Source organism: Cherax quadricarinatus, chromosome 33 (assembly GCF_038502225.1).
Source record: "Cherax quadricarinatus isolate ZL_2023a chromosome 33, ASM3850222v1, whole genome shotgun sequence".
Classification (NCBI taxonomy): Eukaryota; Metazoa; Arthropoda; class Malacostraca; order Decapoda; family Parastacidae; genus Cherax; species Cherax quadricarinatus.
Window position 1 is genome coordinate 23,115,911 of NC_091324.1, and position 25,997 is coordinate 23,141,907.

The 25,997-nt window shown below is 43.2% G+C and overlaps 1 protein-coding gene across 4 annotated transcripts in view; it reads right to left on the reverse strand.

The window, feature by feature from the left end:
* Positions 1–25,997, reverse strand: part of LOC138853553 (protein odd-skipped-like) — a 222,496-nt gene that overhangs the window by 180,839 nt on the left and 15,660 nt on the right. The window contains exon 3 of one of the 4 annotated variants that reach the window (XR_011392721.1): positions 15,231–16,188. The exons of the other annotated variants lie outside the window; for them this stretch is intronic. The gene's annotated coding sequence lies outside the window, so the exon portion shown is untranslated. Of the gene's footprint in view, positions 1–15,230; positions 16,189–25,997 lie in introns of those variants that run through there. 4 annotated transcript variants of the gene reach the window in all.

The following is a 25,997-nucleotide window of genomic DNA, read 5'->3' on the forward strand; positions in this document are numbered from 1 at the left end:
CCTTCTTGCAGTCCAAGAAAATGCAATCCACCCACCCCTCTCTCTCTTGTCTTACTGCTGTCACCATGTCATAGAACTCCAGTAGGTTTGTGACACAGGATTTCCCGTCCCTGAAACCATGTTGGCTGCTGTTGATGAGATCGTTCCTTTCTAGGTGTTCCACCACTCTTCTCCTGATAATCTTCTCCATGATTTTGCATACTATACATGTCAGTGACACTGGTCTGTATTTTAATGCTTCATGTCTGTCTCCTTTTTTAAAGATTGGGACTACATTTGCTGTCTTCCATGCCTCAGGCAATCTCCCTGTTTCGATAGATGTATTGAATATTGTTGTTAGGGGTACACATAGCGCCTCTGCTCCCTCTCTCAATACCCATGGGGAGATGTTATCTGGCCCCATTGCCTTTGAGGTATCTAGCTCACTCAGAAGCCTCTTCACTTCGCCTCGGTTGTGTGCACTGTGTCCAGCACTTGGTGGTGTGCCCCACCTCTCCGTCTTTCTGGAGTCCCTTCTGTCTCCTCTGTGAACACTTCTTTGAATCTCTTGTTGAGTTCTTCACATACTTCACGGTCATTTCTTGTTGTCTCTCCTCCTTCCTTCCTTAGCCTGATTACCTGGTCCTTGACTGTTGTTTTCCTCCTGATGTGGCTGTACAACAGTTTCGGGTCAGATTTGGCTTTCGCTGCTATGTCATTTTCATATTGTCTTTGGGCCTCCCTTCTTATCTGTGCATATTCGTTTCTGGCTCTACGACTGTTCTCCTTATTCTCCTGGGTTCTTTGCCTTCTATATTTCTTCCATTCCCTAGCACACTTGGTTTTTGCCTCCCTGCACCTTTGTGTGTGTGTGTGTGTGTGTGTGTGTGTGTGTGTGTGTGTGTGTGTGTACGCGCGCGCGCGCACAGTCATATTTACCTAGATATTTCAGGGGTGGATTCATATCTCCTGGCCCAACCTTTTAACTCTTAGGTACAAACTCTACAGGCTCCTAGGTCCCCCCTCCCCTGGGCTTGATCATATCAACTCCTGAAACTGCGTATAGGTTTGCTTTCACTACCAAGTGCATTCCACTTATCGCCCTAAAACCGAAAAGGTATTTCCTAACGTTCCTAAGTCTCACCTGCCGTCTGTCTTTTAGTCCCCTCTCTTCACCTCTCACACTATCCCAATTGCTTTTATCTAATCCACTGAGTATGCTGTATGTCATGATCATGTCTGTCCTGGGCTTCTCCTGGTGTTGTCAGACAGTTCTTTACGTCTTCACTCGCACTCCATCCTTCTAAAGTTCCGGCAACAATCTCGCTGCAAACCTCCAACTAGTTGCTACATACTAGCAATGTTAAACCCCGCACGTTTCCAGACTTGTTTATAATCGTCTTATTACAATCCCCGCGAGTCATTGACATCTTTGAAGTGACACGAGCCACAAGTCGCTGCCGTGTAGATGCGAGATTTGAGCGCGCGCGCGCGCACACACACACACACACACACACACACACACACACACACACACACACACACACACACACACACACACAAAAACTATCTGTGGTCACAGTAGAGTAAATATTGGGTTAATCTTATTAAGCCTGAGTGAGAGTGGCCTGCTACGTATAGCACTAAGTTTGTCATGGGTTCGAACTCTACCAGTTTCCCCGAGTTGTACTCGCCTATAAATGTGGTTGCATGGGTAGAGTCGCAGCTTCTCTCCCCGCCTTTCCGTTGGCCGCTATTGGGTTCTCTTTCCTAGCTGCTTGAACCCTATCATACCTATTAAAATATATATGGATCCTGCCTCAGCATACCACTTTGATCTCTTATTTGTTCCGCTTCCTGTTAACTATAGCTAAAGTAGTATTTCCTAAAAAATCCCTGTGACTCGTCTGTTGTTAACATCCAGCTGTCCCCTTGTGTACCTTATTCCCGCCTCTCGAACAGTCTGTCCCTGTCCACTATCAATTCCTCTCAGTATTTTTCTACATTTTCATATCACCCCCACTCGTTTTGTCCTGTAAGGTCATCAAGTTTAGCTTCTCTAGTTTGTCAGTCTCTCATTGCTCAGCCCTTAACTATGAGACTAGTAGCGTTGCAAACCTTCTCCAGCTTTTTAACATGTTTTACAAGGTGTGGATTCCATACTGCTATTGTATACTCCAAGCTGGGCCTGATATTTGCCGTAGTGTGAATTACTCTTGCTGAAGTCCCTACAAAAACAACCTTAAATTTGAGTTTCCCTTTTACTGCGGCTGATATGCTCAGAACTATGCTCACCCCAAGGAAGGTTTGCAGACTTTATCCCCAAAGCCACTATTGTTTCCGGTCCTCTTCATACTTTCCCGATTTCCATAACTCTGCCTTTGCTGGGGTTAAATTCAATAGCCACTTTTGAGACTAATCCTGAAGCTTGATCAGATTATTTTGAAGTCTTTCCTGGTCTCATCCTGTTTGTACGTTCCTTAGTTTCTCGTCATCCGCGAACAGGGATACCTTTGACTCACTTTCTTCCGTCATATTATTCACATACGTAAGAAATAGTACTGTTCCCAGTGGTGACTAGAACCCAATTCGTCACATACTGGCCCATTCCGACACCTCTTCCCTGAAAATTCAATGTGTGGGTGCGTGGGTGCAGTACAACCCCTTCGGATATGCAAGCACATATTTCAGGGAGTGCCTCTGTGTGTGTAGTGTGGAGGGGCTGTAACCCTGTCCTACCCTGCCATAAGACAGGTCTGGTTGGCCTGACACAAGCACACGACCCACGGGGAATCAAAAACACTCTTCACAAACGCACGCAGCTCCACCCATCAGCTCCCACCCGCCGTATATAGCAAGCAATGCCCATTACGTCGACCGCGATGGATGACCGTCCCCACGATGCCCGATCCTAGCTCATACTCTCAGACATTATGGCTCACTCTGGAATTCTCTCAAATATATTCTAGGTGTGGCAAAAATACCTAGCCAGCTGGGTCAGTTCCCTGAAGCCAACATCGATTTCTTGCAAGTGGTTTTAAGCAAATTTAGTTAATGCCTTATTTAGGTTAAAATACTGTCTTCAGCAAAAATTAACCCATTATAACGCACCATAACATCAGTAACTTATATACATAAAGGAGACAAACTTTACAAACACGAACAGAAAACAAATCCCCAGAAGAAAACTGTAAAGAAGACTGTCAAAAATCAATTTTTGAAGTATTTAGCTTAAGTGAGATACTAAGGTTGTTCAGAAGGATAAGATGGGTTTCAGCTAACAGCTACATTATGCTGACTTAATATACGGAACGAGTTTTTATGTGCTCAACGGTTAGTTTTAAATTACGCAATGTATACTCTTAATTTTTTAAAATTTCAACGAAAAACAGTACGACCATGTCAGTAACATTTATAAAAAATTATAAATCGCCCGTGAAGTGACCGCTGTTGACTGTCTTCTAGGTACTTTTTTTTTTTTCCTCTCATCCAACGGGAATTTGTCCACTGCTCTGAGCAAGTACTTATTTTATCCACTGCTTCAGATTATTATTATTATAATCAAGGGGGAAGCGCTAAACCCGGAGGATTATACAGCGCCTGGGGGGGGGATGTGGAAGGCATTCAGGCTTAATTCGGGGAACCACTGCTTCAGAGCTCTTCAAAGGAATGGAGATATTCTGATGTCAATGAAGGCTTCTTGATCCAAGGAATCAGACCTACTCTCCTATTCCTTAGATCAAGTCTGTCTTTCATTCCCATGGCGCTGTAGCACTCCAAAAGCTTTATATTACATTCACCGGGAAGCGCTAATAATAATAGTAATAAAACTAACAGTAATAATTGCAGATGAATGGTTCAGAGAACCGACACGTTGATAAATTAGAAACATGTGCAACTCTTGGGTATCTTTATTGAGGAAACGTTTCGCCACACAGTGGCTTCATCAGTCCATACATAGGAGAAACTTGAAGAACAGGAGGAGAATGAGGTAATCAGTCCCTCAACTTTGAGTCGATGTGGTCAGTCCATCAATCTTGATGTGGACTGACCACATCGACTCAAGGTTAAGGGACTGATTACCTCATTCTCCTCCTGTTCTTCAAGTTTCTCCTATGTATGGACTGATGAAGCCACTGTGTGGCGAAACGTTTCCTCAATAAAGATACCCAAGAGTTGCACGTGTCTAATTTATCAACAGTAATAATAAAAATAGTAATAGTAATAATAATTATACACTTCTAAAGATCTGAAGTCTTATAACGTGTAATTTCATTTTACGCAAACTCGCAGCAATGAAATTAACATTCACTAATATACACTGACTTGCACAGTATCAATGACGCATCGAGTGAGTATTCACCTGATACTCGCTCACTCGCATGAAAAATTACGGTGCACGCTGCTTATTTGGCCAGACTTGACACTCCTGGAATAAACTCTCCCATCCAGAATTCAAAAGTTTTTCAATTCCACCGGTTACGCACTTTCCTCTCTGGCCGAGTGCACTTCTAGCCACTCAGCATCGCTTTTTTTCACTGTGTGTACGTGTGCTCTCGCTGATATGAGCTAGCGGGGGTCTGGACTCAGCTGATCCCCTCTGGCTGGTTCTAGTGTAAGAGCACAGGAACTTAGAAAGTCACAATACTGTGGCTGGAACACTTCACCAAAAATCCATACTCAGTAGAGAAACTTTATGGCGACGTTTCGATTGTCAAGTCACAATTATTGCGACATGACAATATTCCAGGATGAATCAAAACGTCGTCTTAAGTGTTTTCTCCACAAGTGTAAGTTTTTGGTGAACTGTGAGTGCGCGGTGAGCTGCACATTGCTATCCCAGACATACACATTCCAGCGTCAACTTCACTTCCAAAGCAAACACAAATTAAAACAAAAAAAAAAAAACACACACACGTAAACTAATGGAACTGTTTTAAAAACTAACAGAGAAATGCTTCACTTTGGGCGTGTTGTAATAGGATTAGTGCCGCCTGTCAGGCGAGGCAGCACTCCTCTCGTCTGCTCCCACATCGTCTTGCCTCTCACGCATGCAGTCTCACCCGTGCATGGCAAGTGAACATCCCCAGACGCTGCTCACCTCTCACCCACCACAGTTATCTTCCTCATGCTCCTCCTCTCTTGGTAATGAAGTATGCGACACTGACAAGTAGTTTTCGGTTCTGGGACCTTTGTCACTCCAAATGTGTAAATGCATAGAAAAGCAAACTCAGGAGTCGGGAAGGCTCCGAAGTGACTTATGAAGCATGTGTTTTCCTAACCATCTGTACATTTGGAGTGACCAAGGTTCCCAGACAGCAAGTTTTCCAATAAAATGCCCTGTATGTATGTATAATGTTCGCCAAGACCGTAGTCCTGGCACGGGTCTCAATCTTGCGATGACCCGTCTCTGGCTCCCGAGGGAGAAAGGTTTCTACAATGATGCGACATATGCTGTTCAAGCACTCTTCTGGTCAGTTCAACTGGTGCATCTCATAAGCGACAACACCGTATGTACTCCTAACTGTGGACACTAGCGAGGAGGAGGATATGTCGTCATCACAGGTAACAGCTTGTCTGGTTCGTTGACTCCATGGTACACTAGTGTGGCCGCAGTCATCTCTGGGTCCTCTTCGGGAGGGAATATCACTCCTAGTTGCCTGGGGAGCGTCTCAGTAACTTCGCACTCCAGAAGATAGTGTGTTAGGGGCCGCTGGACAACGTGCTGACAGTACTGGCACATCTCCTCCTCAGCCTTGTCTACCATCATCTTGGCTGTGGGAAAGCCCAAACGAAGCCGATGGATGGCGGTACACTGCGCTCTGGACCAGCTTCTATCATATGGAGGGGGTTCTCCCTGAGTCGCTGCTCTGTTGAGATGGGGTACCTCCCCCACTGTTGAGATGGGGTATCACCTAAGACTGCTCCCCTTATGTTCTTATAAGTTTCATGGCTCAGGCAGCCACCAGTTTGGTCTGTCGTAGGCTGATTGGGACAGTAATCCCAACATGTGGATAGTCTGTTGCTGCCTTGGCTGCATCATCTGCCGCCTCATTTCCCCGGATGCCAGCATGGCTGGGGATCCAGTTCAATGTCGATCTGTTACCCTGAACTTCTAAGGCTGTCATTATGCTCAGGATCGATGTGATGAGGTGAACATTGTCCTGTGGTTGAGGATGGGAGAGGGCATTGATTGCAGACGTGGAATCAACATGTATGACAGGTCGGAGTCGATGTCGTAGGGCATGTGACAATGCCTGCTGAATCGCCACCAACTCAGCTTGAAGGATCGTGCTAAAATGCCCTGGTTCTATTCTCTCTTTATATACTCCTCTGTGTTGAATGAGGGACGAGAGATACAGAGCAGTTACGGTGATAGTCACAATTGAAACTATCTGCGCCTTTCTATTTAATACTGTCGGCAGGATTCGTTTGTGCTCTAGGTGGTACTCTGTTGAATAAAATTAACAATACCGTAGCACATTTTGGAGAGATAATGTTAGTCAGCGTTTCGGCTCGTCCTGGGCCATTATCAAGTCCGGAATGAACCCCAAACATCGCTAGTCACAAAAACTTATTAGATCCTCACCAACCTGAGTTTTTTCTAATACATTTGATTTCACAAATTCCTATCACATACACTGAAGTCATGTCAGTGCCAAGACCACTGCAGGATGAAGTCTTAGCCAGTGGTTCGAGTCTCGGCCGGTGGTTCGAGTGTGAAAGCGAGACAGCGAGTTCGATATGGTGTCAGACTGAGTCGATGCCTTGTGTTAACACAGTCGTCCACAGTTAGTGTCCACATCTGACTGTACTTAATCCCACTCGGGGAGAGCAGGCGCATAGCATTCATTTGATCAAACTATTTTTTTTGTGCATTTATTAGTGTACGCGCGTATTCATAAGGATTCATATATATTCACGTGGTACACCGCATCGAGTGCCCATAACGGGGATAGGCAGCCTACACTTTGAATAACTTATCTTCACGCGAGCCTCTTGTCTGCTCGCTGGAAGTTGCTGTCTATCGTTGTATTACAGGTGACTTGAGTATAGAATGGTGTTAAAGGCAACTTGAGCCTTTATTGGTCTTGCAGGTGATATGAACCTTTTAATGCTGTAGGTGACAATACCTTAACATCGTGTTATAAATTACTTACATGATGTCCTCTGCTTTTCCACTTTTTTTAATTCAGTAATTCAAGTGATGCTTGCAGTGACTTACTTAACGAGAGAAATCTTGTTATCCTCGTGTTAAAATGTGCCCCCGATGACTTCTGGCAGTTTATCATACAAAAAGACAAGTGGTCACTCGTTTGAAAACTGTGCTTAATCGTCCACTTATTGAAAAATATAGAAGACAATACACTAACCTAAGTATATCAAGGTATTGCACTAATAAAAATCAAACAGTAAAAAAAATTAATATACAGGAGCAGTTTCCAGCAAACTGATGATCATTTGTCAAAAAAAAAAAAAAACGCCACAGTGTGGCGTTTTTTTTTTTTTCAGCGGTACCCGCTTGGTAACTACTTTCGGAGAGTCTACCTACTGTTGAGTCGGTGAACTATCGCCCCAGCGGCCCAGGCCTTCTTGTTGAGGGCCTGATCAAACTGTTAGCACTAGCAACACAATCCTAACGTTGGTACTATAGCTTAATTGTTAAGAAACTTACCCAGGGAATTTATCGAAGTTCCTCTTGGAAATAGATAGGAAGGAATGCACCAGCTTCCTGAGTGCGATAGAAGAGAAAAGAAAAGATAACAGAAAGAAAAAGAAATATGTTGTCCACTAATTATTACATTCATGGAGGAGCGTTAAACCCGTAGAGGTCGTATAATACCTGCGGGAAGGGAATGCATTCAGGTTTGAACCAAGGAAGGGAAAAGCAGGTCCAATTCCTTGCATCAAGAACCTCACCCCTCAACGGCATCAAGGAACTTCCCTTGAGGGGTGTCTAAACTAAATTTTTTTTTTAATTCCTAAACTCGAGTAGTCACTAATTTTGCATATAAATATATATAAATATGTTCCATCTGCCCCTCCATCATCTTCCCTACCAACCATCTTCACCATCATCCTCTCCTCTCCCACCATCCTTTTCCCCAACACCACCCCGGAGGGGTTGGGGTGGAGGTCCTGGGAGAGGGGAGTGAGCATCCAAGGTGCGTCTTAAGACATAATAACAGGTGAGCTTAATGGGGTTTGGACATTGTTCCCCCATCAGGATGAGGGAGTGACCCCTGTGGTAGGCTCTCAGGGTGTGAGTGGCCCTTGTGTAAGCCTCTCAGTGAGAGATGGACAGAGTACATCAAAACTGATATAACAAGACTCAAACTCCAGCAAAGTGATGATACTGAGCACAGTATGGAAGTATCTATCATACCGTAACAATACGTGTAACAACACAGTACTGGAACAATTCCTAAGCTACAGATTGGAGAGTAAGCTACGAGGACGATTCGGTCAGTCCTGGACAATTTGATCATGTATTGAAATAGAATTTGACATTAAACTATAACCGGCTCGAATATAGTCTCTGAAAAAGGATGAACATATTATATGATCAAAGTTTCTTTCTTTCAAATCAACCTTACTTTTATAGACTTTTATTGCATTTAGATTTTATTCATTATATCCTATTGTTCGTTAACTGTTTAACTTAGTATATTGCCTTAATATATTTATAAAAATATGTTTTTCAAGTGAACTACCTAAAGTTGTACTTTACTTGTCATATCTTCCGTAAACTTTGTAAGAGCATTCATTTAAGTTTATTAACTGGGTTTTCTCCAGCCAAGTTCATTACCTGGGTTCTCTGGATTTTATCCAGGTTTAGTATTTTGTTAGTGATGAACTTTCTGAATTTTTCTACTATAAAGATCAATAATTTTATTCATTTAGTATCAAAGATTAAGTACATTAATCTGTTTCTGCCTCCAGCAGTTTTATTTTTGTCATAAACTAGGATCACTCTACTACCGCTATATTACTACTCTGTATTACACGACCTTTATTAACTATTAAAATGTGTCTGTTGAAATATATATCGATAGTTTAATAGCAGGACTTTATTCAGCCCAGCTTCATTGTAGTGTTATCAAGTTAAGCTTTATTGTACATTGCGTGATCTAGTATGGATATTATACATTAACCAGTTGGACTTGAACCAAGCGTGTACTGGCGAGTCAGATAGTAATAAGTTTATTTATCATATAACATTTCAGATGGATTAACTCCTCCAAGGCAGGTAATTCTTTTAAGTGTTTAACTACTTCAGTGAGGAGCCACATCTCATAAAACACGAAAAGTCATTCGGAACATCACAGAAGTTGTCACTGTTAAATAATGCTAACATTTGGAGTGATCACGGTCCCAGGACCGAAAAGTTTCCAACAAACATGTCATAGTGATTGTATTTTGCCTTTCTCCAAGACTCGTCAACACCGTATACCTTTACAACCATTGCTACTAAGTTAAGCTTACCTTGGATAGCCTACTTATGATAATGCTTTATAATAGTAAGTAAATTCTAGCCAACTGAGGGAAGGTTGATAAGCTAATAGTGGTGCCAGAGTACAAACTTCATACGTAGTCACTTGATGACAGACTTATGGGTGTTCCTGAAAATCTGATAAGTGTCACACTTGGTTTTATGAGTTTCCAAACCCACAGGTCAGGAGGTGAGGGGTTTGTCCACCACCACCCCCCTACTCATGCCCAATACCACCACTAGCTCGTTAATTCAACTCCATTAACTCTGATAAAAACGTATAAAAATGATACCTGTATTTAAAAAAAATACTCTTTTTCAAATATTAACTATCACAAAAATAAAAGAATTTTGTCTTTCTTCTGTAGCCTTTAAAGGGAAAGAAATAAAATGTTACGAAGTGGAGGCTCAAGAATCTGGTGGGAGTTGTCTATTCTTCGTCTCATTAAGAAGAGTGTAATTTGCTAATTATTTAATTGCAGGGTATGGTTAACGCCGGATATAATTACACGGTGAGAGCCACGATTGGATCTGACCTCCACACGGCCCAGGGGAACCTGAACCTCCATTTTAAAGCCACCATGTTATGTATAGGCTGCCGACCGTGTCAGGACGGCGAGGAAAGAATGGCTGGAAACACCAGCCGGCTTCCAGCAGGCTTCCAATTGGTTTGTAGCAGGCCGCCAGAAAGCTTGTAGCGGGCTTCCCGCTCGCTTTTAGAGGCTTCCATTAAACAGTTTAAAGGAATTCTAGAGTGCGTCCAGGCCTTTAACGGGCTTCTAGTGGGCCTATGGAAGTCTCTGAGAAGGCTCCTAGCTGTTTTCTAGTTGGCTCCCAGTAGGCTATCAGTAGACGTCATGCGAGCCTCCAGTGAGCATTCAGTCGACTTTCAGAGGCTTTCAGGAAGGTTTCAAACATGCATCCAGGTTTATTGCGGCATTTCCACTACTTCCAGAGCCGTCAGGCAGCTGGGTTCCAGCAGGCTTCCAGAGTGTTTTCAACAAATTTCCGGCGAGTTGATATTTCCAAATGTCTTCTAGTTGACTACCAGCGGGTTTTCAGTAGGCTTATTATTAATGTTTTTTAGCTTGCCTAGTTTAGCAGCTGAGCCGCAGTTGACTACACCAGAGCAAACCACGGTTAGTTGTGTCCAACTCTCTGGTCAAAAAATGAACTGCGAAGAATCTGTCGAGTTTTTCCCGATAAATTGTTAAAAACATCAGACTAATCAAGCAGCTATTCTAAGCAAACACAAGTACTATATTCCAATGTGAGGCTACAAACCCATAAAGGGGAACGGGGAGAGTGGTGGGGAATTGGGAGTGTGGTGGGGGAATGGGGAGGGTGGTGGGGCTAATCAGGTTTAAATTCAAGAAGAGCATAGCATAAGTTCATAGGATCAAAAGCCCTTAGTCACCCTCACGGCTCTCCAATTAAGGGACCTGCCTTGCATGGGCCAGTAGGCCTTCTGCAGTGTTCCTCCATTCTCATGTTATGTTCTTAAACAAAAGACTGTCGCTGGGATATCTACTCCTGTAACTCCAAACACTGAAGGAAAGCCACGAACATAGATCTGCTTTACTAACTACATCTAGGCAATGCAACAGGTAATATTCACACACACACACACACACACACACACACACACACACACACAGTGATCATCAGTATCACTACAGCACTGAAGAAAATTATAAGCCTGGTGTAGGACACACCCCATCCATCCATCAGTGCCCCACCTGCTGCCTCGCCCACAGTCCTACCCAGTGCCCACCCCCGCTTAGTCCACACTTATCCATGACCACATCCTCGTCAGCCCTCCGAATGGGCCTTCCTCGGGCAACTTGAACCTTAAATAAAGGTTCAGTGAGGCGAGTGGATCATAGTAGGGCGAGTGTAAACTAGTAGGATGAGTGGATAATATGAGTGGCCCTTAACGTAGGAGTCTAGGGTGACAGGCCTACAGAGGCCTATGTACACCTGAATGTTAACGGCTTGAGGTTATTCCTGCATACTAGATCAAATAGGAAGAGCCTGGTCTAAACCAGAGTCCTGGTCTCGTGTGCCGCGTCTTACTGGTCCGAGACCCAGAATCGAGACCTCTTTAGAGTAGAAAACAGTCATTATGTCGTTGTATTGGAGCAAACTGCCAATTACCCCATTAAAAGTCAAAGTGACGACTTGTGAAGGAGCTTCTCTGTTTATTAGATGGCGCGAGCGAGCGAGCAAGAGAGAGAGAGAGAGAGAGAGAGAGAGAGAGAGAGAGAGAGAGAGAGAGAGAGAGAGAGAGAGAGAGAGAGATACAGCGAGTGATAGCTACGAAGACATGCAGAGAGAGACATGAAAGTAAGGGCAAGAACAGATAAAGGGTCTTAGAAAAAAAAATTCTACTTGCCTATCTGTCAGACCTCCCCACCAGTCTTTCCCTTCCACTACCAGCCCACCACCTACCAGTCCTCCCCACCACTACCTACCAGTCCTAATTATTAGTCCCAGACACCGCTCCTACAATATTTACGATTATGGTTCTCTGGCTTTATTGTGTCAGAGCTTTTAACTAATTATAAACACATTAAAACAACGACAAAAAGGAAGATTTTCCGAGCATCAGCTATAATAGTGATCATAGGTTACCTATAATCACCATTATAGTTGCCTCACCACCACAACACTACAAGATGTCACTGAAGACACGACACCTGGAAAGGCGTACTGCCGCCCTTAATGAGGAAAACACTTCTTTCTTCCATGTAGATCTTTATTAATGTTAATGACTAAGAAAAAGCTAAACGTTGTCTCAATATGAATTTGATAAAGAACAAAGAGGCACAGTATCGTGACTGGAACAATACAACCTGCACATAGTGTGTTGTGTTAGAAACTTGATCTCTACCAGTGACTTCATCACCTTCTGTACAAAGGCTGGGAAACAGCAGATGCCAGCCTAACATTCAAGAGGATAGATAGGCTGTATAAAACCCCAAGAGAGCATCACTGAATTGCTTACTCTAAGATGGAGAAGACTACTATAGGAAGAATGGTGGAGCACCTGGAGAGATGAGAGGTAAACTGCAACCAACATTAGTATACAGAATATGAATTCTTTCTCACAACCCAGCTGAACTTTAATAACAGAGGTAACAAGGGCGCTTTGCTGACAGTAAATATTTTTTTTCGGGCGGCAAGAAGGTATCTGATATTGTGCCTCTCGAGAGACTAACTCACGAGCTCCAAGAGCTCGTGAGTTAGTTCCTGATAAACATAAATGAAAAGTCTGGAGTGTCGTTGACAGGTCACATTAAATCGCACTGGGTGGTTTACAGGTCGCATTAAATCACACTGGATAGTTAAAGAAAATGAAAACCAAAACCTTTACATCAATTCCTAGCCTAACACATCTTTAAAATAGTTAGGCAAAACATGTTTACTGGCAGGCCCAGCCTTCATACACACGTGATTTAGGCAAGGTTCTCAGCCTGGCTATACCCACGTGACTTGGGCAAGGTCCGCAACCTAGCCACATGTGTGACTTATTCAAGGTCCTCAGCTCGCGGTTGGATTAAAAAAAAAAAAAACAGTCAGCAGTAAAAAAATAATAAAAAACAGCTCTCAAAAGGAGCAATAGCTATGACTGATTTTATGGGCATTAAAATGGAACAAAAGAACATCGGTGAGGCACAAGTTGCCCCTTGTGGCCCTTCTGTCTGCTGCTTGCTGTGCTGTCTTCTGTTTTATTATAAACGTGAGAAAGCGCTAAACCCATTGAGGTCATACAGAATCTGTTACCTATAATCGCCATTATAGTTGCCTCACCACCACAACGCTACAAGATGTCACTGAAGACACGACACCTGGAAAGGCGTACTGCCGCCCTTAATGAGGAAAACACTTCTTTCTTCCATGCGCTAAACCCATTGAGGTCATACAGAGTCTGTTGAGGAGGTAATCAGGTCTGATAAAAGTGGAGGGAAGCTGTAGTTCTTGGAATTAAAAACCCAACACTTATATCCAGGAAATCTGATCCCTTCCCTCGAAGAGTTGAAAATATATAATCATGAAATCTATTGTTTTAAAGAAATTTTGTTGACAAACTGAAGCAGAACAGAGAAAGCAGATAATGTCCCCGAGGACCTCTAGCTGCTCAGCACATCCCCGACACTCACTGAGTAGCGAGAGCCGCGGTACTCGCCACACAGGCTGGCGATCGAAACCTCGGCCGGAAAAAAAAAATCAAACATTCCGCCATTCCTCTCCAACACCTTACCCAGCGAGAGAAAAACCCCAATCCTTCTCCATGAATAAATTCTCAATTTCACTGATAATCGTATGCAAATCCCAGGAGTATAAATGGTATATCGACCCATTAGAAAACAAAAGCCTCAGCAGCAGTAACCCACCACACTAACCTGCCTGCTTCCCTACGGTTCTCGCTCCCTGGAATAAATAAGACCAAAGAGACTTATAAATAAAAAGGTGCCAAGATAGGTCTCGTCATTACATGCCTTTACTAGCCATTACTGCCCGTGGCCCCTGTAATATGGCCCTCCTGCATGGCCAGTCCTCACGACAGCTTCCATTGTTTCGGTTTTATCTGCGATCGTCAGCCATCTTGGTTATAGACGATGGTAATGACATGATTGGCGGGTGTAAAAACACTTCCTGAGGGAGTATGATCCTTTTGTGATTAGACGCTGAGAAGGAGAGAGAGAGAGAGAGAGAGAGAGAGAGAGAGAGAGAGAGAGAGAGAGAGAGAGAGAGAGAGAGAGAGAGAGATGGAAAAGAAGATAGAAGAGGGGGAAATACCTACAGAAACATTTACGTTCGAGCAATAGAGTACCGAGAATCGTGTGGCTGTGGATGAATTCTTTTATGTGAAGCTGTAAAACAGTGAGAGTCAGCGCACGGAGAGGTGTACATCTCTCTCTATATACATGCCTAATTTTTTTTACTCTAATCCCTACTTCGAGGACTGAAGTGTCCTTGACTGGTGTACAGATGACTTGCAGCCTTAATGACCCTCGTGTAGTCTATACAATGAAAACATAAGCCAACCAATCAACGCATATGCTCCAGCCTTAATCGGAATAAGAAATTTCCATGGTCTGGAACGATACTGTTCCAGACCATGGAGCTGAACTCTCCTCTGAGGGACTGATCACCTCAAATACTATTTCTCTAAGGTCGATGGACTCATTACATCTTCATTTCACTACTAAACCTGCTGCCTCTGTATATGACTGAAGCCTACTGTGTAGGCGAAATGTTTAAAAAAATAATGATATCTAACTGTTGCACATGTGTCTTAGTCATCAACTTGTCGGTATTTTATATCTTTTTCAACATAACACGCCTAAGAGCGGCACATGAACGGTGAACCAGATGATCTATTGCAATCAAGAATAAATCTTAATCCAAATAAAAGAGGTGACGTTGAAGGCTATCTATCAAGTGCTTGATGCAGACGGACAGACTGGAAAGCCTGGAACTAAAATGGAAACCAATGGCTTTCTATTACAGAGGAAGTAAGATTTCAAGAGAAGCTGCAACGAATCCTAGAGCTGAACTGGCATCAGCTTGTATCATCCAGAGCCTTGTAACTCGTTTGGCTTCTCTTGTTTGGCCTTCTTTCGTCGTTACTTGTATGGTCATCCCAGACGACGACTGGCAACTGATATATACTACGCTCAGCCACACGCATGCACTAAATATAAACTTGGAGAACTTGTTTATTTAGGCTTTCAGAAATAAAAAGCGATCAATAGTTTCCTATGAAAGTAATTTTAGAAATTACAAAATATAGCACGAATAAAAAGATTAATTTTAACAGTGGAACAGATTATCTTTGGAGAGGAAAATGCAGTGGTAGGAACAGAGAGATGTCCCTACAGGGAAAAAATATGACCAGAGGAGTTCAACAAGGAGCACTGCTGGTTCTGAAGTTTCTAATATATACATACAAGTGAATACCAAAAATATTAAGAATAAACATGTTTCCGAAATTATGCAAACCTGAAAAACTGAACAAATGAAGTGATATATGGATGATGAAATTTAATGCAGATAAGTGCCATGTAATGGAAATGGGAGAAAACGATAACATGGTACATGAAGAATGTATATGTGAGATACACACCATTGAAATTGACGCAGAGAAAGTGACCGAGTATACAGTTTTGTTAAATAAAGCGCTAAATCCGTGTGGAGTCAGTGTAAACATTAGAGGAAGCTCGATCCTCCATCCGCAAATAGTGGAGCTGTCTCTGATTAGTAAAGTGACTATCCCAAGGATATACAAACAATTATAAGGAGGATTGTTATCGGAAGATCAGAAAGTGAAGTCACGTTCTCTCGCAAACATCAATATAACCTTCACATATAATAGATGGGAAAATTTTATTTAAGAAAAAGTCGCCTACCACGCATGTTAGGCCAAGATTATAATATGGAGGTGAGGTGGTGTGGTGTCCGCACCCCCCCCCCCCAACAAAAAAAAGTTACTATTCTCTTAGAAAGGCTCCAGGATGGTGGTGATATTGATCATGCTGGTGATATTGATAGTGGTAGATTGTGATGAGACACCTGCGGGGTGGTGGTGGGTGGGCAGACACTTCCAGGGTGGTAGTGGGTGACCAGACACCTGCAGGGTGGTGGGTGGGGCAGGCTGGTCGGCGGCACAAAGGCAGCAACGACACAATGGCTCCTCAACCTGGTGTGACCTGAAACAATGTCAGCGCTCATTACGACTAGCAGGTCAAGCCGGAGTCATTTATCTGGTGAAGTGGCCTGGTGAGGGTCCCTATTGTGTGCCCCACCCTCACACACACTCCAGCCATCAAGACACCTCCTGCAGAGTCTATCAAATGACAATACTTGCATTGTTTTCCCAAAGATCTCTCAGCATTTTTGGCGAAGAACATTGGGAGCAGGTCTCCCCCCCCCTTCCGTGTGATGTACCTCCTCACCACACATACACCTATACCTCCCACATACACCCACACGCACACCTATACCTCCCACATACACCCCCACATGCATGCACGCACCGGCATACACGCACCTCCACACACCCATACGACACTGCGTCATTAACTTACCTTTATGACCCGTATTCCTGGTCGACACCATTCAGCTTGTATCCACCTTTTATTGTACGTCATGATCGTGTCTCCTATAACTCTCTCTTTTTTTAAACACGGGTCACCAGTCTGCAGTTCAATGACTATCCGTCATTTCCTGTGCTTTTACTTACCTTCATCATCTAGTTCTTTTGCGTTTGCTTCTAAATCTATCAACAGCACTGTCATCTGTAAACAGCAACTGTGACTTTTCCCAATGTATTAATTACATTTAGTTTTCATGATTCCGCCCATTCTTAACACTACAATTCACTTAATTAACCTGCAACTATTTACACAACCATGTTGACAGTACGCGTCCTTACGCGAGTACCCATTTCACTAAAAACTGTTCCCTTGCCTACACTGACATGAGCATCAGTACCATAAAAACAGGTATTTCAGACACTAACCAGAGAATCTTTATTTACACAGCTTTACCTACACTGGAGCTGACACCATTATCTATCCCCATAAAAATACTATACTGCAGTTCCTAACAGGTTGCTACTTGCACTATACATTTGCAATACTAGCCTCGTCGCTCCCCCTTCCTTATTTAAATCTTTTCCCTTGTAACAAGTTATATGCACTCGCAGGCTTTATTGCAAACGTTTGATCCACACATCCCCTTCTCTTTCTAAATCTACCATGTTCTTCAGCAAACATATTTCTCTCTCTCGCGCTTTATACTTAGTATATTCAACAAACTTATTTCCCTATAACAGTATCTACTGTCAGTTATTTTTGCTGATACAGAGGATACTACAAAACTAAATTGAGAACCGAAACCTCCCCCCCCTTATAGTCTTATCTACGAGGAAATAGTAAGTTTATCTGGAGTTTATCTGGAGAGAGTTCCGGGGGTCAACGCCCCCTGGAATATGTGATCCAGGCCTCCTTAGGTCAGTGTCCCAGGATGCGACCCACACCTACTAACCCCAGGTAATATGATGGGGAACATCCACAGGTGGAAAGAAACACGTCCAATGTGGCTACTACACCCCTGGAATATTATCCATGAGGAAGTTGTGCTACAACCCCTGGAATATTGTCCACAAGGAGGTTGTGCTACCACACCTGGAATATTATCCACGAGAAGATCGTGCTACAACCACTGGAATGAGATCCAAGAAATATAACTGCTATCATTGGAAAATACCAACCATGACAAACACTGAAAACGGGACACCACCAAGACTGTCATACGTTCTATTCAACATTGCAAATTTCCATGGAAATATTAGGATAAAATAAGAGTGAAACTCAGAAGAGAAAGTTTAGACTGTCAACCAGGCTTGAGATGGACCGCTTGAAACCGCAGTGACTACCACACCAGAGATCAGACACAGATATTTGCAGCTTAATGAGCTCTTGCATTGTGTAGCGGAGGAGCAAGTGAGCGGGTCATTGTGCTCACGTTAGACACACCCGCCACTGACTCGCTCAGTCCAGGCCACACCAGACTATACCAAGTCACACCAGGTCTGGCTGGACTACATCAGGCTACAACAAATCTGGTTAAACCATTCTAAGGTACACCACGTCAAGCAAAGCTACAGCGGGCCAAGACAGGTCAGGCCAGACATCATGCCACACTAGGCTACACTAGGTCAGGCTAGACCACACCAAGCCAGACAGTAGCTCCTGGGCAGCATGTTCCACCTATGGTAATATCTGTAGGAATCCCACGATGCTGAAGCAGGAATCATGACGCTCTTCCAAAAGGAAGGGGTGTCTTGGATGTTGAAAGGCTCTTGATCCAAGGAACTAGAGTTGCGCTTCTATATCAAACTACTGCCTATCATTTCGGTAACGCTGTATGACCCGTACGAACTTAGTGTTTCCCTAAATAATAATAATGGTAATCAAGACTATGTAGAATAGATAAATCCTTATTACAATTACCTTCATGGATTTAACAGACAACATGAAGCTGTGTGCATGGAGTCTGCCTCCACGCACACAAGGATGATGTGATGCAGGCGGACTCCCTACGAGCTTCATGAACAGACTCACTTTGTTAAGTGAACCCCAGTTATTGCCAGTAAAGAGGTCGTGAACCCCAGTTACCCTTACTTAAGTGGATAGAGGCGGGGCGCAAACCACTCTACCCCTGTAACCACTAGGCGAGTGTATACAACTTCACTACCAGACTCTCCCACTTTCTCCCTGATCACGAGCTCTGTCACTTGAACTTACACAATGGTGGCATAGGTGTTAATGAAACTGGGATAATGTCTAGATGACGCCAACTTCGACTGCCACCAGAAGGGAGGGAGGTATTTCGACTAGTGACACTTCAGAAGGAAGGGGAAGAAATATTTTGAACACTCATTACCTAGCTGAACTATCCAGCAGAATGGAGGAATGTACGAGAGATCTAGAAAAAAAATAAATGCTTAACGAAAATATTGTTCCGCATCATGTGACATATGCACATCCCCCGCGGAATACAAACATGCTGCTAAGCAAACAGGATCAACGCAAGGACGGTCTTTAGATATAATACAGTCTCCCTGAAGTATAATTTGGAAGGTCCGTGTATAGCTAACAAAGCAGATTCCTCAACTCAGTGCTGAAAGCGGCTGTCAATGCGCCTGAATAGCCAGAGCTGCTGTGATGGTTCAGCATGCTTTAGACTAGGTTCCCTTGCTCCCTTCACGGACAGCGATGGTCTATTCATCATGTTTCATATTACCTCAAGGCAGTGCCTGAGTGTAAGGTCAGTGACGATGTCTGCGTAGGCAGATTATGTCAGTATAAGTAGCCCATCACTTAAGTCAGTGAAGGCACCTTGCGGCAGTATGTGAGGTCCATCACGTCAAGGTAGGAAGCTTGCAGCAGTATGAGTTTTATCACCACGTCAGCACAAGCAGTTGATGATCTCTAAAAACATACAGATGTGCTGTACTTTCACTGTAGAGGACACAATCAAGACTTACTATTTACAAGCACAGCTCTGACGTTTTTCGCCAATAAGTTACTAGTACAAAAGAATAAAGCTGTAAATATCCTGAAAATTGGGTTTTCCCTAATTGAACAGGACAGCAAAGTGTCCCTACAGGATTCTAAACCGCCTCTGTTGTTCAGCCGACTGAAAATGTTAATTGATGAGAGGGTCTAGAAGTACCTGTTGAGCCTGGTCCATCGTCCAGTCTGACCACTGTACCCCATGTCCAGCCTCTAGATGTGGAGTTTAAGGGTGAGAAAGACTGGTGTGCTAAGAAATTGTGTGGTCAGAGGTTGGGGCGAGTACCAAGAGTGCAGGAGGCTAGAGTTGGGGGAATAAGACTGTACGATCCAGGGAGAAAATTCAAGTTACTCGTCGACGAACGTTTTATCAATCTATTCTTCTGCACCCACCCGTCGCCTGCCCTGTGATGCACATTCACCCAGCTTGGGGTGAAGGGGTGCTGGGAGTTCCAGCCGCCAGTTATCCTCTTGGGACGCGGTTGGACGCCGGGTCCCCAGTAATTATACATGCCCTCCACCCCCTTTTTCCCATTCCTGTACATTCTGCTAATGACCCAAGTGGTGGCGTCGTCAGTTTCTAAACAAAAGCTGACACTGTCCAGGTGGGGGACTGAGGAACCTACCTCCCAGTCAGGGACAATAGGGATCCCTCCCAGGTCCCTCTGTGATCTTGTCATAGTAGGATTTATGCACTGGCGCGTCATTGGGAACACAGGGTCAGGTAATAACTGGAAGCTCACCTCAACGAGGAGACAACCACGTGTTTCGTCACGGGTAATAATGTGGGCGGAGGGAATCTAGTAGTCCTCCCAGACACTACCACTATGTAAGGCTGCTGAATTCACGTAAATCTGAGGATTAACTGATGTTGGTGAAAGTCTCTTGATGCAAGTAACTATAGCTATTCTTCCCTTCCTTGGATCAAACCTGATTACCTCCTGTTCCCCAATCGTTGCATAACTCCCTACAGATTTAGAGCTTTCCCAATAAAATAATAACCAACAACAGGGATATTAAACGAATGACGAATAATTCTGCAAATAACGAAGAACAAGTAACTCTGCAAATAACTAATAAAGTTACTAAGTAAAGAAAGGGCATAAGGTTACCGGGTAATAAGAAATGTTGCTTAAATGACAAGTTGTGCAATACGCCAGTTACATCTGTAAATCCGCTCACGCACCCTTGTAATAAAACCCACTCTTTCATCCTGGCATCCCCCCCCCTCACCACAACCCACCCACTCACCAACCCAACTTTCCCAAATTTCCTTTATCCCAATTTTCATTCACAGGTACAATGTTACTCTTCTACACTCCTGCTCCGTTTACCAATATCTTTCCTCTTCAGCGTAATTCCTTCTTATATGCGAATCTTTACCCTTTTACCTTGTTCCTGCGTTTCTCTCCGTCCCTTCACCTTTTTCCTCTACTTCCATCTCCCCCCCTCCCTCCCTCTTCCTTCTCTCCATTCCACCTGTAACCCGTTTCCAGAGCTTTGCTCTCCAAGGCCTGCCTCAGGCAACACTTAGTTTAGTGCCTTGTCAACCAGGTTGTTGCTACCAACGGCCCACAGGCAATAGCCATCAGTAAAGGGCACCTTTTAGGAAATAGTGGTCCACTTTCTCTTTGTAAACTCCAATATCTGTTCTGGCAATATCTCTCATATCTGCTGATAGGAGTTCGGCGACCATGGATATAGACAATGTTCTAACGCTACATGTAACTGGGATTATTTTAAGTTTCCTCTTGTAACGCTCACTCCAGCATAATTGTCATGGGACTGTACAGATTGAGCACCAGATTCTCGAATCTCTTGTGTATATATTATCAATCTCTTCTCCAGTCCACATGCCAAATGCTTAGAGCTTCGTGTAGTGTTGAAATTTTGCCTATGCTAAACCCGTATTATTATAATCAAGGGGGGAGGGGCGCTAAACCCGTAGGATTATGCAGCGCCTGTGGGGTGGAGGTGGAAGGTATTCAGGCAACTGAAACAGATCCAATTCCCTAGACTAAAAGCCAATCACCAACGTCAAGGAACCTTCCTTGAGGGATGCTAAACCCAGAGAGAGAAACAACGTCCGGGGAATGGAGGACATTCAGGACAGATTCAAGGAACTGGAGCACATGTCCAATTTCTTAGATCCAGAGCTCCTCACCAGCATCAAGGGACCTCTCCTCGAGCAGTATACGGTCGGAACCTGTGTTCATTTTCCACCTTCGAATCTTCCTCTTTCTTGAAAGGTTCTGTGAGCTCGGACAATCTCTGACAGCACAAGTGATTTCAAAAGTACCTTCATGTCTTCTCTCCTTTTGAAACATTTATCCAACCTGTTATTTTCCTAATCTTTAATACGTTTGTCTTATTTTCTCTAAATGAAAGATCAGCTGACTATTGTCTACAATTTTGACGTTATAATCGTTTTGTAAGATGGCATGTATTGTACTTCGTGCTGGGTTTTAGATTTTTTTTTTAAGTCTTCTCCCTCTCCCTTTCTCTTCCCTCCCTTCTCTATGTCCTCGTCCATTAGCTCTTTCCATCCCTTTCCCTGTAAGGTACTATGTCTGTTGCCGAAGGTAGTCAGACATCCACAATCACTGCAATTACAACTAAAACATTACTTATGGGTGAGGAGAGGTGCAGCTCCTGGACCAGCTGGTACATCACGCCCAGTTGCTGATGACCAGAGGGTAGACTAGTCAGACCAGACCCACATCCCGCTAGTCAGGTCCTGCACACCCAGTCATTTTAACTCAAGTTTATAAAACTACTCAATGTAGCTGTTCTGCTTGACAAGACTTCATAATTTAAATACGTGTGGATATTTCCAAAATTCGTCTCTTACTACTGAAAAATCAGTCGTACATAGACCCGTTAGCAGTAAGAATGAGGTAAGCTTGGGTAAATGGACGCATACAACAATCTCAATATTTTATTTATGTTTAGTTTCGCTCGTCAGGAGCTTATTTAAGCCTTGATAGTCGGTATATATATACCTGTCAAACAAGAAGCGAGCCTCTGTGTAGTGATCTGAGAGAAAAATGATGAATTTAATGCATGAGGCGGAGCGAAACTATCAGACATTTCGCCCTAAATACTTGATAGTCTTATTTCGCGCGAAACCGTTTTGAAAAGTAAACCCAAGATTTTGCCTTCCTTATCCGTGTCGAGTCCTTTCCCTTCACGGGACCATCCAAGCCTTGATCCACCAAGACAATAAGATATATATATTTTAAACCACTAATAGAGAATAATGCTTTAGTGCAGATATACAGTACATCTCTTAATGCATAAACTCTCTACCCGTCAGTATTATGGGCGAGTACAATAACTCCAGCTGCCACTACTCGAGGCCGGCGCTGGCGTCGATCCACGTAATGAAATACTCACTTAATTGCTGATAATTGGTGCGTGGGCGTTATCCAGTCTGTAATTAGTGTTTGGCTGGCGTAACTGTGGCAGGAAGAGAGGAGCGTGAAATGGGTAGCAGTTTACGTTAAAGAAGTTGAGACGAGGCAGCTGAGGGTTGGTGGCTACCAACGCGAAACCAGGAGCTGCATCCAAATGTACAGCTGACAATAGTGAAGAAAAGAAAAGTTATCACCTGACTACAGTCTGCAAGTAAAATGATCTCGGCAAGTACACCAGATACTGCATTACCCCCCCCCCTTCCAGAGTTTTGCAAGTTAGGTACTATCATTGTTGCCTTTGTTGGTCGTTCTCCAACAGACTCATCTCATTTCATGAGATGGTCTTGTATGCTACGATGAATATCACGTGTTGCTCTGTCATGGCTCTATGCGTACTTTTTTCCCCACACTTCTTTGTCCCGGGGTTTCTAGATGCCTCGCCTATATTTTGTCACGCTTCTTCCCTCCCCCCCATCCCCCCTCCAACCTGACGAAGGTGGGGAGAAAGTCTCGACTGTTCGGGTTAGCCTATCTTTTGATCAAATCCTTAATATAGAGCTCATACCTACACCGAGGCTATAATCTTAGTGTTTGAGATGTTGCTGGCTACAAAGTAAAGAAACAGACGAGAGCCCAGGCGATTTGAATAGTGCCACCACTGGCGTGATTTATCCACCCAGTATACGAGTCCTCTTTCGGGGAAGAATCTTATACTGATCATGTGATAAATAGGGTGATACACTGGGGGAGGGGAGGGGTGTCGCACTCCATTACTCTAACATACGTGATAGATTTTGAGCACTGATAGGCCAGAGAAATAGCAGCTAAAGATCAACAAATTCAATTCAACTGAGGTGTGATAGTGAGTACAGCAACAATAAGGTCAAAGTCAACTTCAAGTATGACAAGTTGAAGTGTACAATAACAGGTTCAAAGCTAACTTCAGGAAAACTCAGACGATAAATATTAACAGCTGACCTTGTGTGTGTGTGTGTGTGTGTGTGTGTGTGTGTGTGTGTGTGTGTGTGTGTGTGTGTGTGTGTGTGTGTGTGTGTGTGTGTGTATCCCCCCCCCCGGGAATAGGTAACCGAGGGTCACTGACCAACAACTGATGGCTGAGACTCCTAGTGGCAATGTCTTTCGTTGCTGCCTCACGTCTTAGTAGCTTACACGTACGTACACCAAAGCATGACATACACATGTACATGCCCACGTATCAAAAGGAAGGACCTTATAAAAATGTAAAGTGGTATCTATTACATACCAATTAAAAATTAATGAAATGTATAATTTATGAAATTTTACACTCATTCATTTAACGTTATTTTCAATGTCAAATATTAATATTGGGCTTGTACAGTTATATAAAACAAGTTTCGATAGTTTTGGGGAAAAAAATACAACTATTTTATCTGAAACTAGATACCAGATTATGTTCATTTCACACAACGTTCACAAGGAAGGTACATTAATGTTGTGGAAAATTGCATTTACTTGGATGTATCATTATTTACATAACAGTAAATGAACAAAGATAATTATTATTTATCAGTTAGACAAGTAGGAATTTGGGACACCTAGGTCGCAAAAAATGTCCCCCTTCGATACCTACCACTGTCATATCCACAAGTTGCTCTGGACCTATTAATTACTAATGAAATACATATACATCACCAGGAATGCTGGCAAATATATAAATTTGTGAACTGTATATTAAATTAAAAAATAATTATATATAAATACATTTACATAACAGAAGGAGAATATCTTAAAAACTCACCAATTTGACTGGAGATTAAGGTGTATCATACTCAGAAAACCCCCCTGTCTACATTCATGATGATAATACCGGCCAAAACTATAAACTTAATATAGACATGACTTAGCTGGGGTTCCTGGAGCTGTCTTGTCCAGTCGCCTGATATCTCAAGTTATACAGGAATGCACATCCAACAATTTCGTCTCCTATTTGAGAGGTGTCAGCCCAATTTTAACCTCTAGAGCACGAAAAATTCTTCCCATTATACACTACCGTTAGTGTCCAATTCAAACAAAATAGCGAGCGTCTTCTGCGCAGACGTAGGCTTTCCGTTTTCTATAACAAATATTATTAAATACAGTATGGCCATCTATTTACATATAACTACTGTATTTCTGGAAAATATATACAGTATTTTCCACACTGCGACCGGGCGGAGTTTGTTGCTAAACGACTCAAATTACTCCTTCCTTTAGGAGACGATTCCAGCCAGTTCTGGCTTGAGTGGCTGTTCTCCTAGTAGGTCTTACTACGATTTCATTTTCCGGCATCGCTTGGTCAGCGTTATCTTCCATATCACTCGTGTCACTTTCCCCTCAGATTTTCATTTACGTTTGATTGAACACCTAATTCCAAGGGAATCAATTTATTAATTGTGCGTAAACTTTCCTGGCCACGACACAACACTTTGACATTCCTGACAAATGTGTAGTTAAACATAACGTTATATTGTACAGAAGTAATATAATTACGTCCCTAATGAGGTTAACGTGGATCGAATCGATCCTAGAATGGCATATATACTTTGTATCTCCAAAAGTATCCTAGCCACTGCTAAACTCAATCACAATGATGTGTGAGCAAGCTCTGAAGGTAGAATGGAGGGCAGGTGATGGGGGTACAGCACCCGAGTACTCCTATTATTAAAAGTATAAGAAAACTAGAAAAGTAGATAAGATGTAGGCAAGTAGATATGACAAGTATATAAGAAGTAGATAAGACACGTGCATCTCTTGTGTATCTATTGTAGAGACTTTGCTACCCAGTGACAATAAAATAGAGAATAATTGCTGGTGACGGTGGTCACTCCCTCAGCTTTGAGAGACTACCGCATGCCTCACCTACCGGCATGACCTACTTCCACCAGTAGACTGTCCACTTGTGATAACATCTCCAAACTGCTTCACTTTTAGTAGCAAGTTATATCACCATCCTCGGGTATCTAAGCTTCATCAAGATTGAAGGACTAAAGTGGTGCCCGA